Source organism: Thalia democratica, chromosome 3, assembly GCF_965202585.1.
Source record: "Thalia democratica chromosome 3, ktThaDemo2.hap1.1, whole genome shotgun sequence".
Classification (NCBI taxonomy): domain Eukaryota; kingdom Metazoa; phylum Chordata; class Thaliacea; order Salpida; family Salpidae; genus Thalia; species Thalia democratica.
In genome coordinates, this window is record NC_139167.1 from 20,106,387 (window position 1) to 20,120,965 (window position 14,579).

Consider the following 14,579-nt stretch of genomic DNA (forward strand, 5'->3'; position numbering starts at 1 on the left):
CGAGCGGTGCTGCTCGTTCTTGATGCTGGAAAGCGCGCTGCTTATCAGCTGCTGCACGTTGATGGCCTGCTGGCTCCTCGCCTTCGTGAAGGGGTTCGTCGACACCTCCGAGATCTTTTCGGTCACGTAGTTCGTCCTGGACTGGCAAGGAAGCACCAGCTCCACTGCCGAGGTCTCCTCCTTCTTGATGGCCTCGATCTGCTTCTTAAACTCCGTGATCGCGTCCACGTTGGACTTGAGCTGGACGTGCATGCTGGCGATGGATTCGAGGATGTCGTTCACCAGCTGATCGGCGAACTTGTACACCTCCGACTTGCGGTCCATCTTCTCCATGGCGTTCTGCACGGCCTGCAGGTTGTTCTCCGAGCACACCAGGTCGTCCCTGAGCAGCTGCTGCACGTCCACCACGTCGCACGCGATGCAGTACACCTGGCTCCGGTGCTCGTCTCCCACTCTCGCTCCCAGCGACTTGATCTGCGCGATGAACTCCGCGTTGACGTTGACGTTGTACTCGACGTTCATCTGGACGAACTTGCACACGTCCACGATCTCCACCGAGACGTCCACCGCCTTGTCGCTGTCGCACTCCTTGATGATCATCATGCCGCGCTCGCGCATCCCCTCCAGGTCCTGCACGTCCTGCGCCAGCTTGTTGCACGTCTCCTCCACCATGTCCACTATGTCTCTGGCGATGCCGTTGATCACCGAGTCCGTCTCCGAGAGGACCTCCTCTTCTTCTTCCTTCGGCTCTTCCTTGGCCTCTTCGTCGGCCAGGTGCCTGACTTCGGTCTGCGAGAGGGACAGGCTCTTCTCGGCTTCAACGACCACTTCTTCCTCGCTCTGGTCCTCCAGCAAGAGTCCCCTGAGCATCTCCCTGAACTCTGCCAGCTCCTCGATGTGCTCGTCTATTTGCACCGGCACGTCCACCATCATTCTCATGAACCTGTCCAGCAGCAGGTGCTGGAGGTCGTTGTCCTTGATCTGGTCGGTCAGCCTCGACTGCTGGTTGCACCTCAGCTTCAGCTCGGTGAACTCCTTGCTCCTGTTGCTCAGGTCGGCCTTCAGCGCCTCGTCCGTGTCGATGAGGTCGTTGCACGACTGCATCAGGAAGCACCGGTCCTCGTCCTTGATCACGTTCGGCACTCTCCTGGTCTCCTCCAATATCTCCCGCTTCCTGGTGATCTCCTTGTCCAGGTCTTCGAGGTACCGGTCCGCGATTTCCATCATGTCCAAACTCGACTGCACCCAGAACGGGTCCTGCGACTTTTGCAGCGGCTTGGCGAAGTTGCGCTGGATCATGCTGGCCTTGTACACGTTGCGCGAACCGTTTATCTCGCACAGGATGATGTCCCTGATGTCGTTCTTGTAACCCGTCGACCACGTCTTGTGCGACTCCGCCTTTTCTTCCTCCTTCTCCGGTTCGGCCACTTCTTCGATGTTTAAGTCGCATTTGACCTTTTTCTTGCCGCCCTTGTGGGATTTTCCAGACTTTTTGCTGGCTACAGACTTTGTGTCTGGGATGACTTTAGTCTTTGGTGTGTCTTCTGCTGGCTTCTGCTCGGATTCACTTGGAGATTTTCCGACAGACGACTGCTTAGACTTGTTCTCCTTGACCTTCTTGTTCAGCATGGCCAGGGCTTCCTTGATTTTCTCCCCGGTCATCTCCAGACTGTCATACTTGACTGATTTCCTGTCTGTCTTCTCCGAGACGTTGTCCTTGACAGACTTTGCCACGCTCGTGTTGCTGTCTACCGGCAGCGGCTCCACAGAGCTCACGACGCTGACCTGGTCCACGTTTGTATCTGTGATTTCGCTCGTGCTCTCGTAGCTGTCGACTCCCAGGTCTTTGATCTTTTTCTTGAGATCTCTAACTTGCTGGTCGCTGCTCTTGCAGTAGTTCAGCATGACCTGGTTGTTCAGCCGCATGTCCCTGATGATCGTCTTCATGTAGAACTGCTCCTTGCCGTTGGTGTCTGTTTGCATGAGCTGCTCCTCCCTGAAGTACCTCACCTGCTTCACTGCGCTCCTCATGTCCTTGTGGAGCGTCTTCTCGAGGTCCAAGGCGTCCTTGGCGAGGGCTATGACAATGCTCCTGTTCTCCGCGTTCAGGACCGGCACCGACTTCAGCTCGCTCCTGATCTTGTCTTTCTCGTTCGCGTCCTTCAAGAAGATCTTCTGCATGTCGGCGCAGAAGCCGTGGACCTCGTTCGCGTAGTCCGACAACGGCAGGTCGTCGTTGACCGACTCTATCGCCTTGATCTGGTCCTTGAAGCTGTCCAGGGTGATCTGCTGCCTCTCCAGCGCGTGCCTCGACGCTTCGATGATCATCACGGCGTCTTCCGTGATCTCCATCACCTGGCTCTTGCTCTCTTCCACCTTGTTCTCTTCGAACTCCTCGTCCGAAACCTCCTTCTCAAAGTTCACCGGTACCATGTCGATGTTCTTGCTCGCGCTCAGCGACTTTATCTGGCCCTTGAGCAGCTCGATCTCCTTGTAGTCGTGCTTGAAGTTGTTCTGCAGGACGCTGGCCAGGCTCACCATGTCGTTGGCGATGTCCGAGATGGAGCTCTTCCTCTCCTCCTTGTAGAAGTGCTGCGACCTCTTCTGCTCCTCCCGCAGCTCCTTCAGCGTCTTCATGTCGTTGACGTTGATCGAGGACACCTTGCTGATCGACTTCCTGTTGACGGTGGCCACCGGCAGAGTGTAGTTTATCTTGTTGATGGTCGAGTGGGCCCTGATGGTGGCCGGTCTGCTCGCTTCTTTGAGGCTTTGGATCTTGCCCGAGACGCCCACGTAAGAAACGATGCTGGCGCTTTTCATGCTGGAGTCCAGCAGGTGCATCTGAGATTGCTTGTTGTTGGCCACTTTTGATTCTTTGAGGTTCACGTCAATGTTCCCAAGAAGTGAAGATATTTTGCTGATGCTGATATTCGCATTGCCTTGGACCTGCAAGAAGTCTTTTTCCGGCACTATGGGACTTGTGTCGTTGTTTTTAGCGCCTTTTATTGACTCATTACTGCTAACTGATGTATCGTCTACAGACTTTACAAGATTAATATTTTTAGCTCCTTTAGATGACCCATTACTGCTAATTGATTTATCGTCTATAGACTTTAGGTGATCATTGTTTTTAGCTCCTTTAGATGACCCATTACTGCTAATTGATTTATCGTCTATAGACTTTAGGTGATCATTGTTTTTAGCTCCTTTAGAGGACGCTTTACTACTAACTGATGTATCGTCAATAGACTTAACAAGATTATTGTTTTTAGCTACTTTAGATGACCCATTGCTACTAATTGATTTATCGTCTATAGACTTTAGGCGATCATTGTTTTTAGCTCCTTTAGAGGACGCTTTACTGCTAACTGATGTATCGTCAACAGACTTTACAAGATTATTGTTTTTAGCTCCTTTAGATGACCCATTACTGCTAATTGATTTATCGTCTATAGACTTTAGGTGATCATTGTTTTTAGCTCCTTTAGAGGACGCTTTACTGCTAACTGATGTATCGTCAACAGACTTCACAAGATTATTGTTTTTAGATCCTTTAGATGACCCATTGCTGCTAATAGATTTATCGTCTATAGACTTAAGGTGAGCATTGTTTGTAGCTCCTTTGATTGACGAAACACTACTATCTGATTTATCGTCTAATGTCTGTATGTGAACATCGTCTTGCTCTCTTGGAAGTACGTCAATGTTTTTGATACCTAATGATGTTATACTCATGTCAATCTTAATGCCTTTTAAATAAGCATTGCTAACGCTTTGTTCCTGTAGGTCATTTTGTAGCTCTGTGGGGCTAGTAATAGCTTTGCCCAAAGAAGAGATCTTGCTAATGCTGCGTTTGTTTACCCTGTCTACGCTGGAACTCTTATTATCATTATTTGGATCTGCAAATGGGGATACTTTGTCCACTGTATCACTGTCTGAGCTGAAATCTGCTTGTGTTTCCTCATTAGCAACCATTATATGTCTTATTTCGTCGTTTTTCCTACCATATGAGAGGTTTTCGCTTGTAATTTCTCTGTTTGCGTTGTCTTGTACTTCTAGTTGGTTGTCTTTATGTATGTCATGGTTTTGGTTGCCTAAAGAAGATATCTTACTAATACTAGGCTTGTTTGTGCCGTTTTGTAAGTCTACAGGACTACTTTGCGGTTGTATATGTTTATGACTTGTGCCAATGTTTTGGTTGCCTACAGACACTTCTTTGCTAATGCTCTCTACTATAGTAAAGTCCTGTATGTTCTGTTGCTCTTGTACGAGCTTTGTGGGTCCTGTTTCGAGCTTCATTTTATTTAAAGAAGATAAGTCGCTCAAGGTTAATTGTATGCCGCTCTGCGCTTCCAAACCGTCATTTTGCAGCTCTTTCAAGCTCAAATCGTAGCCTATCTTGTCGGCCGAGGTTATCTTGCTCAGATGGTCGCTGTCCTGCACCGGCAGTTGGTCCTTAAGCATTTCTCTGAGCACGTTGTCGTTGGTAGAGTCGTTTTCTACAAAGTCTGAGAAGTGCAGGTCACCCTCCGAGGTCATTTCCGACATTTTCGAGCTCTTGTTGTCTTTGACCTTGGCCTGCTGCTTTTTGCTCTCGTTTATCATGGCTTTGAGCGCTTCATTGTCGGAAGGCTTGTTGCCGAGAAGTCCGTTCAAGCTCATAGGAGATTCCACCTTGTTCAGGTTTTCAAAATCTTCCAGGTGTTCCTGGTGGTCCTCGATGACAAACTCCGAGAACAGATCCTCGTTCTTGGTTCGCTCGTAGTCTTCGAAGCTCCTGGTGTGCTTGAAGTCATCGCTATCTATTTTAATGTCCTTTAAGAGCTTGTCGTCGTTGACTATTTTACTCAAGCTAGACTTGTCATGATCAATTTTCCTAGATTCGTCTACGAAGCTTTTCGACTGTATGTAGTCGTTGAAGCTGGACACTTCGTAGCTCCACTGGTGGTTTATGACGCCGTCCTCGTCGAACTGCGAGTCTCGCCTTATTACTTGAGGTTTTTCCTCCTTGACGCGCTGTATCTCGCTCAAGGTTATGCTGGGAGACGGGTCAGAGGTCTGGCTCGCCCGGAAGACTCCGTGCTGCTCGAAGGCCTCGACTATGCTGTCCTCCGCCTTGAAGGGACCTTCGTCTTGGTCGTAGTGCAGTTTTGATTTCTCTTCCTGGGAAGATAGTTTGTTTTCCGTGTCCTTTTTGCTCTGTGGTCTTAGCTTGACCAGTTTTTTGGCCTTCTTTTTGCTGGGCCTTTTGTATTCATTTTCCTGCCTTTCCAAGTTCTTGCCGCCGTGCAAGAACTTGAGGGTGTCAAGATTGTCCTTAAAGTTTATGAGTTCCTGGTCATTGATAGTCTTGATGGTCTCAACCAAATGAATATCGTCAGACTCTTTTTGCAGGAGGTACTTGAGGCCGCCGACGTTGGCTCTGAACTTGTCCAGTTCCTCATTGTTCAACTCACTGAGAGTTTCAAGCATTTTTACGGGGTCCTTGATGTGCGAGAAGTCTTTGTGCTTTATCTTGCTTGACAGCAAGTTCATGCCTTTGAGGCTCTCAAGGTCCGACATGTCGATATTGGGCAGCTTTGGTTTTGATATTGGGTCTTGTTCTGTGCCGTTCTGCACTTTGCTTACGGACGGTTCCATGTTTTGGTTATCGCTGTCCTGCCTCTGCACGTTGTAGACCTGCACGATGCTGTGATTTGAAATGTTTTCAATGTCTTGGAAGTCTTTTTTGGCCAATCCGACACCTTCTGTGTCTATGGAATGTACCAGGCTCTGGTTAGAATTTTTGACTGTTAGGTCGCCCATCTCAGTTCTTGGTGCGCTTATGGCCTCTCTTAAGTTTGTGCTCTCATTAAGACTGTTATCAGAGACCTTAATGGTTACATGGTCCTTTTTAGACGTGTTTACTTCTGTTGTGTCCCTGTGTACTATGAAGTCCAAGAGGCTTTTGTTCAGCTTGTCGTTGGACATTATCAAATCAGACTCTCTGATGTCGATATCGTCATTCAAGACTATGATGTCGTTTGAGCTCTGGTCGGCTAAACTTTGCAAGCTGGTTTCGTTGTCGCCGTTGGATTCAGATTTGTTTTCACTCAAGTTAGACATTTCTGACTCTTTATTAGACATTGTCTCACTTTCAGGCTGTTGAATAGATGTTATCTTAGTTTCACACTCTTTTGTGGGTACCAAGTCAATTTCAGACTCATTGTTAGAGACTGTTTCAGTTTTAGGTTCTGTTTTAAAGACTGTCTCATATTCAGGTTCTATTATAGGTGTCATCTCAGTTTTAGGCTCTGTTATTAGTGTCATCTTAATTTCAGACTCTTTGTTACTGATGTTGTCATTGTCTGAGACGTCTTTAACTGTGTTGTCGCTTTCTGCCAAGCTTTGCTGGCTCTTTTGAGAACAAGCTACGCTGTTGTTCTCATTCCATTGATTCACACTGTCAATGGCCTTTGAAAACTCCGTAGACAAGTTTGAACAGTAAGATTTGGCCTCTAAAAGCTCTTTGATAGCTTCGTTAAAGAAGGAAAACTGGCTTTCTTTTTCTGCTGTCTCGGATGCCTCTTCCAATTGGCCGATTACTGAACGCGATTTTCTCAGTATTTCATGCTCAATAAAATTGTTTGATCCAAAAAATTTTGGAAGCACTTCGTTTTCAAAAACCGTGCAAACGATCTCGCGTAAGTGTAAGGCGGCATCGAAAGCTGAACTCTGGCTTATGACGGAACCCTTTTCGGATACTGTATCGTTTTCTGGCGCTTTGTATAATGCCATATATGATTTAGACTCTTTATTAGATACTGTCTCAGTATCAGACTGTATGTCAGCTAAGCTCAGCTTGCTGTTTTGAAATTTGGTTCCTTTCTTGATATGTTCCATGGCCTTTTCAAACTTAAAAGACATGTTTGAGTAGTAAGATTTAGCCGCAGACAACTCTTTGTTGGCTACTTCGACAAAATAGGACTGACTTTCCTTGTTTACTGACTCGTTGAAGGTGTTTAAAAGATCGGTCAATGAAGTAGACTCTTCAGACATGCCAGATTTGAATATCCCTGGAAAGGTTTTGATCAAAGATGTGCATACTATCTTTTGCAATTGTGTCATGGCAGATAGCTTGCTGGCAGAATCTCTTAATTTGTCCTCTCTGGTCTCTGAATCGGACTTTGCGATGCTCAGAGCGTCAATTGCATCGCTTAACTGGTCGATGGCTTTGCAGTTGTCGTCTGAAGAGCTGCTAATTACGCTTAGTTGAGACTTGAGCATTTTAGCTGCCGTTGCCGAGTCTCTGGCAACTTGAGAGATGCTCTGGGGGTTGTATACAGGGGTGGTGTTCCTAAAGACGTTATCTGAAGGTTGTGCAATGTTTGCAAAGACGTTATCTGGGGTTTTATAACTGTTTCCACCTATATCCTTAGAAGTAGTGGCCTCATTGCCACAGTTCTCGTCGGAAGAGCTGCTTATGACGCTCGTCTTCGATTTCAGGGCCATCATCTTGGCCACTATCGCCTCGTCCCTCGCCATCTGGCTCGAGCACGCGGTCAAGATCGAGCTCACTTCGTCCAGGCCCCGATTCAGCTGCTCCGGCACGTCCATGAGTCCCTGCAGCAGATCTATTTTGCCTTGCACCGCGTTGAAGTTGCTCAGGATGTGGTCAAGGTCGTGATCGCCCTGATCCACGTTCATGCTCGCCACTGCCGCCTCTACGATGTGCGAGGGCTTCCTAAGCAGCTCCTCGAAGCTGTCCAGACCCTTGAGGTCGGCCACGTTCGCGGACCTGGGCACGTGCGTCGCCGGATTTATCTTAATTATGGGCAGGACGGTCTTGGAATTCGGACTGTCTGTGTAGGCCGAGGTTAGAGCCGAATTTGCCGCCGTGACGTAGTTGTCAATGGAAGACGGGTACTCCTGGACGTTCAGTTGGTCTATGAAGGTCTCTATTGACGACATCTCGCTCACAGAACAGCTTTCTGTACCGCTGTCTGGTTTTTCGGTGTCCAGACTGGGTATTTGGCTTAGTTTAGTAGCGTATTTGAGTACTTTAGCCACGGCCGGGTCGAATTTTAGCTTAACATTATCAGAAGCAACAGATGAAACATTGCTTTTAGCCTCTATTGGCTTGACAATGTTCTCACGTTCATCTGGTAAAGACATATCTGATAATTCGGCGGGTAGACATGTGTCTAGGCTAGGTAGACACTTACAAGATGGTTCCTTGCTTATGAATTTATGATGACTGTAAGATTTGTCATATACAAAGTCATAATGCTCTTTAGAGAATGTTTTATAACTATTATTCTCTGCACTGACTCCTGTTTGTACCAACACATCATGCATTGAAGCTATTGAGCCATCATTGTGCATTAGGATGTCGTTTGCTGACCCTGGTATGAAAGATACCTTGTCAATCAGCTGGAAAAAGTTGCTTTTGCCATCATTGTTAACATAGGAACGCTCATTTGGCCTTTTTTGATTAGATTTAGACATAACTTTCTTAGTTGAAGACTGTCCTATGTTGAAAGACTCATTTTCTACTACAGATGGTAAGTTATCCTTACCTTTTTGGCCTAATGTATCATCCTTAGCCCTATTATAGTTAGTCTTACTCCTAGTATAACGTTTGCCTTTACGCTTAGAAGATAGCAACTCGTTATTTTTACTTAAGTTAGTGTTTTGTGAGTTATTAGACAACTCATTTGTATATTTATCAGATGATACGGGCGTAGAAACTGTGCATAAAGGCAGTTCCTTGTTTTCAGACGAACTAATAGTAGTGTTAGACTTATTTAAAGAGTTATCCTCAGTACTTAAGTCAGAATCTGATGACCCTGACTGGTAGAGAATCTCATGTACTTTAAATGTATTAAAATTACTCTCAGACATACTTAAATACAACAAACAAATAAAAAATTATTGTGATACTAACGGTTTTCCACTTCTGTATGGTTCGGACACGACAACACTGACTTTGCTTGCTTTATTCTTGCTTGTAGACTCTTGAAGAGGCGAAATTCTTGTACATGCAGGCTGTTTCTGACTTGGTAAAACTTGTAGTTTGTGAAAAAATTCAAAAATATCTTGACTTCTATTGTTCGTGTGACGTAATTGCCATAGCAACTTTAAAATTCCAAATTTTTTTGTATGATTGTGAAACTGAAATCATATCATTTAATGTGGATCTAATTACGATTTTAGTATATTTTATTATTACTTATTTAGAATAATATTTTTAAATAAAAATATTCCATGATATATTCTAGTAATTGACCATATATTTTATTTTTTTGTTTACTGTTTTTTGTGCTCGTTTTTACTGTGTTTTATCTGAAAATATACATTAATTGCCTTACTATAAACTGTTAAGTGTATATACGTATTGAATTATTGTATCTAAAACTTGTTATTTTGCATCTTAAAACTGTTAATAGACCAAAATATGTCATCGGAAGATATAAGCGAGTTTAAAGTACACGAAATCACATACACTTGTAGTGGATTGAGCATAGAACAAGATAAAAACGACAAAAATAAGTCAAATAAAACCGAAACTAAAAACTTAGGTGAACAATCATCACAATTAAATCCAAACAAAATAAATAGTGATTCTTCCTTGTCTACAGTCTTAACATTTCAATCAGTTTTAGAAAGTTTAAGTTTTACGGATGAAAAGAATAAAACTTTATCTAGCCCATGTATCAATAACTCATTTACATCTTTTATGAATGCTTTGGAAAACTCAAATGCAAAATACACCAAGTACAATCAATCTTCTAAATGGACATCTAACCTAAAAAACAGAGACTTAACGAACTTATCTAGCAACTGTGCTTATTCTTTAAACAAAAACTCTACAAACCAAGCTACTAAGGCACATAAACCTCTTAATAAAAACCAACCAATAACTGCTAATTTAGAAGAAACTAAAGAAGCAAAGAACGTATCCTGTTCAGATCAAGCCCCTACAAAAATCAACAAAAACCTTACTCAAATTAAGCAATGTGAACAAGTAGTTATCTACAAGGAAATCGAAAATGCAGTACTTCAATCAGTGAATGATGTGCTTCAATCAGATCAATATGAAGCAAACATGGTAGCAGCAATCAAAGAAGTGATGGACTGTAAGAAGCTGTCCAAGTCAAAAAGACAGAAGATATCCTCAATAATGTTAGTTTTAAACCAGTTTTCTAAAAGAATAAGCGCAAGTAACATTATCAGTCTAAAAGATCAGTCTTTTGATCCAAGCTTTTTTATCTACAATCAACTTTTAGGCATAGAGCCAGTAAATAACTTAGTTTTTAGCCATGCTATAAAAGTAGCTAACAAAGTTATAAAAGATTATACTTGCTTTTCTGATTCAAAAAGCAGTTTTAGTAGTGTTTTTTCTGAGATATCTAACAATAAAATAGATCAAAGCATATCTAACAGTAACAGTATTTTAAATGAAAACAAAAATAAAAGAAATAGTGCAGTAAGTGATAAAAAAGATATTAGCATAGTTAGTTTTAAACAAGAAATTATTAGTTTAAGTTCATCATCTACTCTTGAAAACAAATTTAGCTCTACTGATAAAAAATTAAGTTTAAACAAAGAATATAAGCAAATTGACACTCAAAAAATACAAAACACACTTGAGAGCATTTCTGAAAGTCTTAAAGAAACTAAAAACAGTTTTAACAAAACTCAATCGTTAAGTAAAATAGACAAAAGTGTTATTTCTTCTGACAAAAATACTGAAGTAAAACAATCAGTTTCTATTGAAAATCAAAGCAATCGTAAAGAAATGCTAGAATGCTTTAAAGACATTGACGATACTTACGATAACTTGGTGCAAAGTCTCACTAAACAGTTGGAAAATTTAGATGATAATATAACTAACAGTTCAACTAAAAACTCTGATATAATTTATGATGTTTACACAAAAAGTGTTAAGTATAATAACCTGAGTCCAATTCCAAATACACAAACTGAAATAGTTAAACAAGAACATATAGAAAACAAACTAAATAACTTAATAGTAGCTTCTGATATATCTCTAAATTATAAGTCTACAGATAATGATCTTAAACCATTTAAGAATCCTCTAAATCAATTTAAAAATACTAAAAAAGAGGAAAACATAGAAAAGCAAAAACCTAGTACCATAGAAGTTACTGATATTTCTCAAAGCTGTACTTCTAATGAAAGTGCTTACGAAAGGTTTTACTTTCATTCAGACTACAGATGTTTTAGGGACAATTGTAATAAAAAATCTTCATCTTTAAACGGAGAACCATTTCAAAATCGAAATAACAACGAAAATTTTAAGGTTAACCAAATATGTCCAGCTGAATGTCATGGTATAAAACTAAGTAGCTGTAATATTAATGACCAAATCAAATCAGTAAATTCAAGTATTGATTTAAGTAGTAAGGTTTCAGATATTAATCCTGACATAAACAATCAAAAATATTTAGTTGAAGACCAAAACTTAATCGTAAGAACAGATCTAATTAAAACCGAACTTTTTAGTAGTCCAAGTAATAAATCAATCGTAAATAAAAACAGTAATAAAGAGACACCAAAACATTTTGAGAGTGTAGACAAATCATTTAATAGTCTAGTTCAAACTTTAACTGAGCAGCTAGAAGACATTGAAGTCAATGTGCCTAGCAGATTAAGTTTAGATACTTTTGATTACGACGGTTCAGAAATGTCAAATCATGACCAAAGTACTAGTATAGATTCTAAAATCGTAAGTAAATCTTTAAATATAAGTAAGAGTATAACTATTGACAACTTTGAGCCTATAGCAAGCCATGAAAAAATAAAACTTAAAAAAGAAAGCAGTTCTGAAAAAAATAAGACATCAAAACGTTTTACAAATAATAAGTCTTTTAATAACTTGGTTCAAACTTTAACTGAACAGTTACAAGACATTGATGTAAATGTGCCTAGCAGGTTGAGTTTAGATACTTTTCAAAGTTTAGAAGTAGAAAGTAAACCTTCAGAAAAGTATAGTTGTTCTAATGGTAAAGCTGAAAGTGTTACAAACAAAATATTAAACACTGACAAAAATGTATCAAAATTAAAGATTTCTGAAAATAATTTGACAAATTGTTCCAAATTTTCATCTAATTATGTTAGTACAAAATCTTTTTTAACAAAAAGTATAATAGAATCTGTCAAAAACATAGATTTTAACTTAAATGATATGAAAAACTCAATTTTAAACTGTGTTTTACAAGTAGGTAGTAAGTATGGAAAAAACCTCTCTAAAGTAAACGTAATTGAACACTTAAGCTCGATTAAAGACTTTAAATTAGATAGTTTCAAAGAAAATGAAACAACAAAAGTTTATGACTTTCAGATAAATAGTATCGAAGAAGTGTGCAAGTTTTTAGAGAATGTTTTTGATAAAGAAGCAAGTTCTTTAGATTTAAAAAGCAATGTTGAATTTGCATCATCAACAAAAAGTTCAGAAATAGAAAACAAAACTAACTCGTTTTCAAACACAAATCTAGAAAACAACATGAAACCAAAAACACATAATAATGACTTATATGCATTTGAAAACCCTTCGAAAAATACTGAAGAAATTAGAAATGTTTTAAATAATTTTTGTAAAATTCCAAGCAATGATTTGTACACTTTTGAAAGCCCTTCGAGAAATACTGTAGAAATAAAAAATAATTCAAATAATTGCAATAAGATACCAAATAATGATTTGTACACTTTTGAAAGTCCTTCAAGAAATACTATAGAAATCAAAAATTATTTTGAAAAAGACACAAGTAATGAAATTGTTAATTCTAATTCTCATTGTACATTTAAAACGATTTACAAAAGCTTAGATAACAATTCTGTAAGCAATAATTCAGTGAAAAACCCAGTTGTTAAAGAAACTGAAGTGATATCTTGTAAAGGCGATTCTTATTGCATGAAAGAAGAAACTTTGTACGAAACAATAAGTAACAGCGCTACAACAAAATCGTATAAAACTGACAACTTCAATGGCTCTATTGAAAAAGCTGACACAAAATCAGCAGACAACACGCTTTTTGAAGCGATTTCACAAGAAACAGACAAAAAAGTGAGTTCTAAAAACAATGACAAGTTTAGTCGAAAGTCATTTAGCAACAAAGGTTCTTGCTATCTAACAGATACAACACAATCTATGAAAACTTGTCGAGCAAGCCCTTATACCAGTGACAAACTAGAATATATAACATTAAATGACCAAGACTCTTGCCAATTTACAGAATCTATGAAAACTTGTCAAGAAGGTAGTTTGGAAAAAGTCAATTTTAAAACAAATCAAGTAATTAGGGATGCATCTTTGTCTTCTTATAAAACAGGTCTGCAGACATTAAATTCAGAAAAACTTTCCAATTTAAAAGACAACAAGTTTGATGCAAACTACAACTCGATTATTAATACAATTACTGAAAACAGTTTAAAGTCTAAAGTTTCAGAGTTTGAAAGTAACTTGACTAACTGCACAGCTCAAAAAAGCTTAAAATCGGGAACTACAGAACATGAAAGTTGTAATTTAGAGATTTATCTAGAAGAGTCTAAAGCAGACAACAGTTATTTAGAAAGTTTTATCAGTGATGATGGTTTCAAGGCGAAGACAGACGCTTTAGAAAGCATGCTTAATGGACACGAGATTGAAAACAGTTCACTTTTGAACTGCGTCTTACAGGCAGGAGATAAGTATGTGGGAATCAAAACTAATCTAAATAACGAAAACTTGGATACAATTACGGAAAACAGTTCTATACTAAACACAAAACAAGATAATGACTGCAAGTTGAAAACAGTTGAAATAAATCATAAAATACCCAAAACTAACATGTTTACTTTTGAAAGCCTTTCAAAAAGTACAGTAGAAACTGATTTAAAAAAAGAAAATAAGACGCTAATCAATGACTTGTACACTTTTGAGAGTCCTTCCAGAATTACTGTAGAAGTTTTAAAAGCTTTAACACCAAACAGCTCTGTTTTAAACACAAGTTCAAGTAATGGTGATCGTTGCAGTGTAAGTAAAAAACAAGGTGAAAAGTCTGAGAAAATACCTAAATGCGATTTATACACTTTCGAGAGTCCTTCAAGAAATACTGTAGAAATTAAAAACAATGCAGAAGGTAATAAAAACATTGTAGAAGGGCAAACTAAGAGTTATGATGCTGAAAAAAACGCATTTATGAACGAGCTAGACTCACTGTTGCAGTGTGTTCAAAAAGCAGCAGACAGTTCTAGTTCAAAAGATAATTTAAACAAGGAAAATTTGATTACATACAGTGAAAAACTAGTAACACAGAAAATCTTTAAACAAGACGAGATTTTAGCAGAGCAAAGTAAAAGCATTCAATACAACTCTTCTAACAAAAGCGCAAATGTTGTTGAAAGTATAAGTCATTTAGCAGAAGATTCTAAACAAAAGAAAAATTTTAAGACCATTGGAACTTCAGAAATCTGTAAAGATGGTTTAACTGATAACAAAAATGAGACTGAGACAGTTTACAAGTATTGCCAAGAAAACAAAAGTTATTATACTGACTTTAGTTTTGCAATGAAAGACAGTGTAGACAAATACTCAA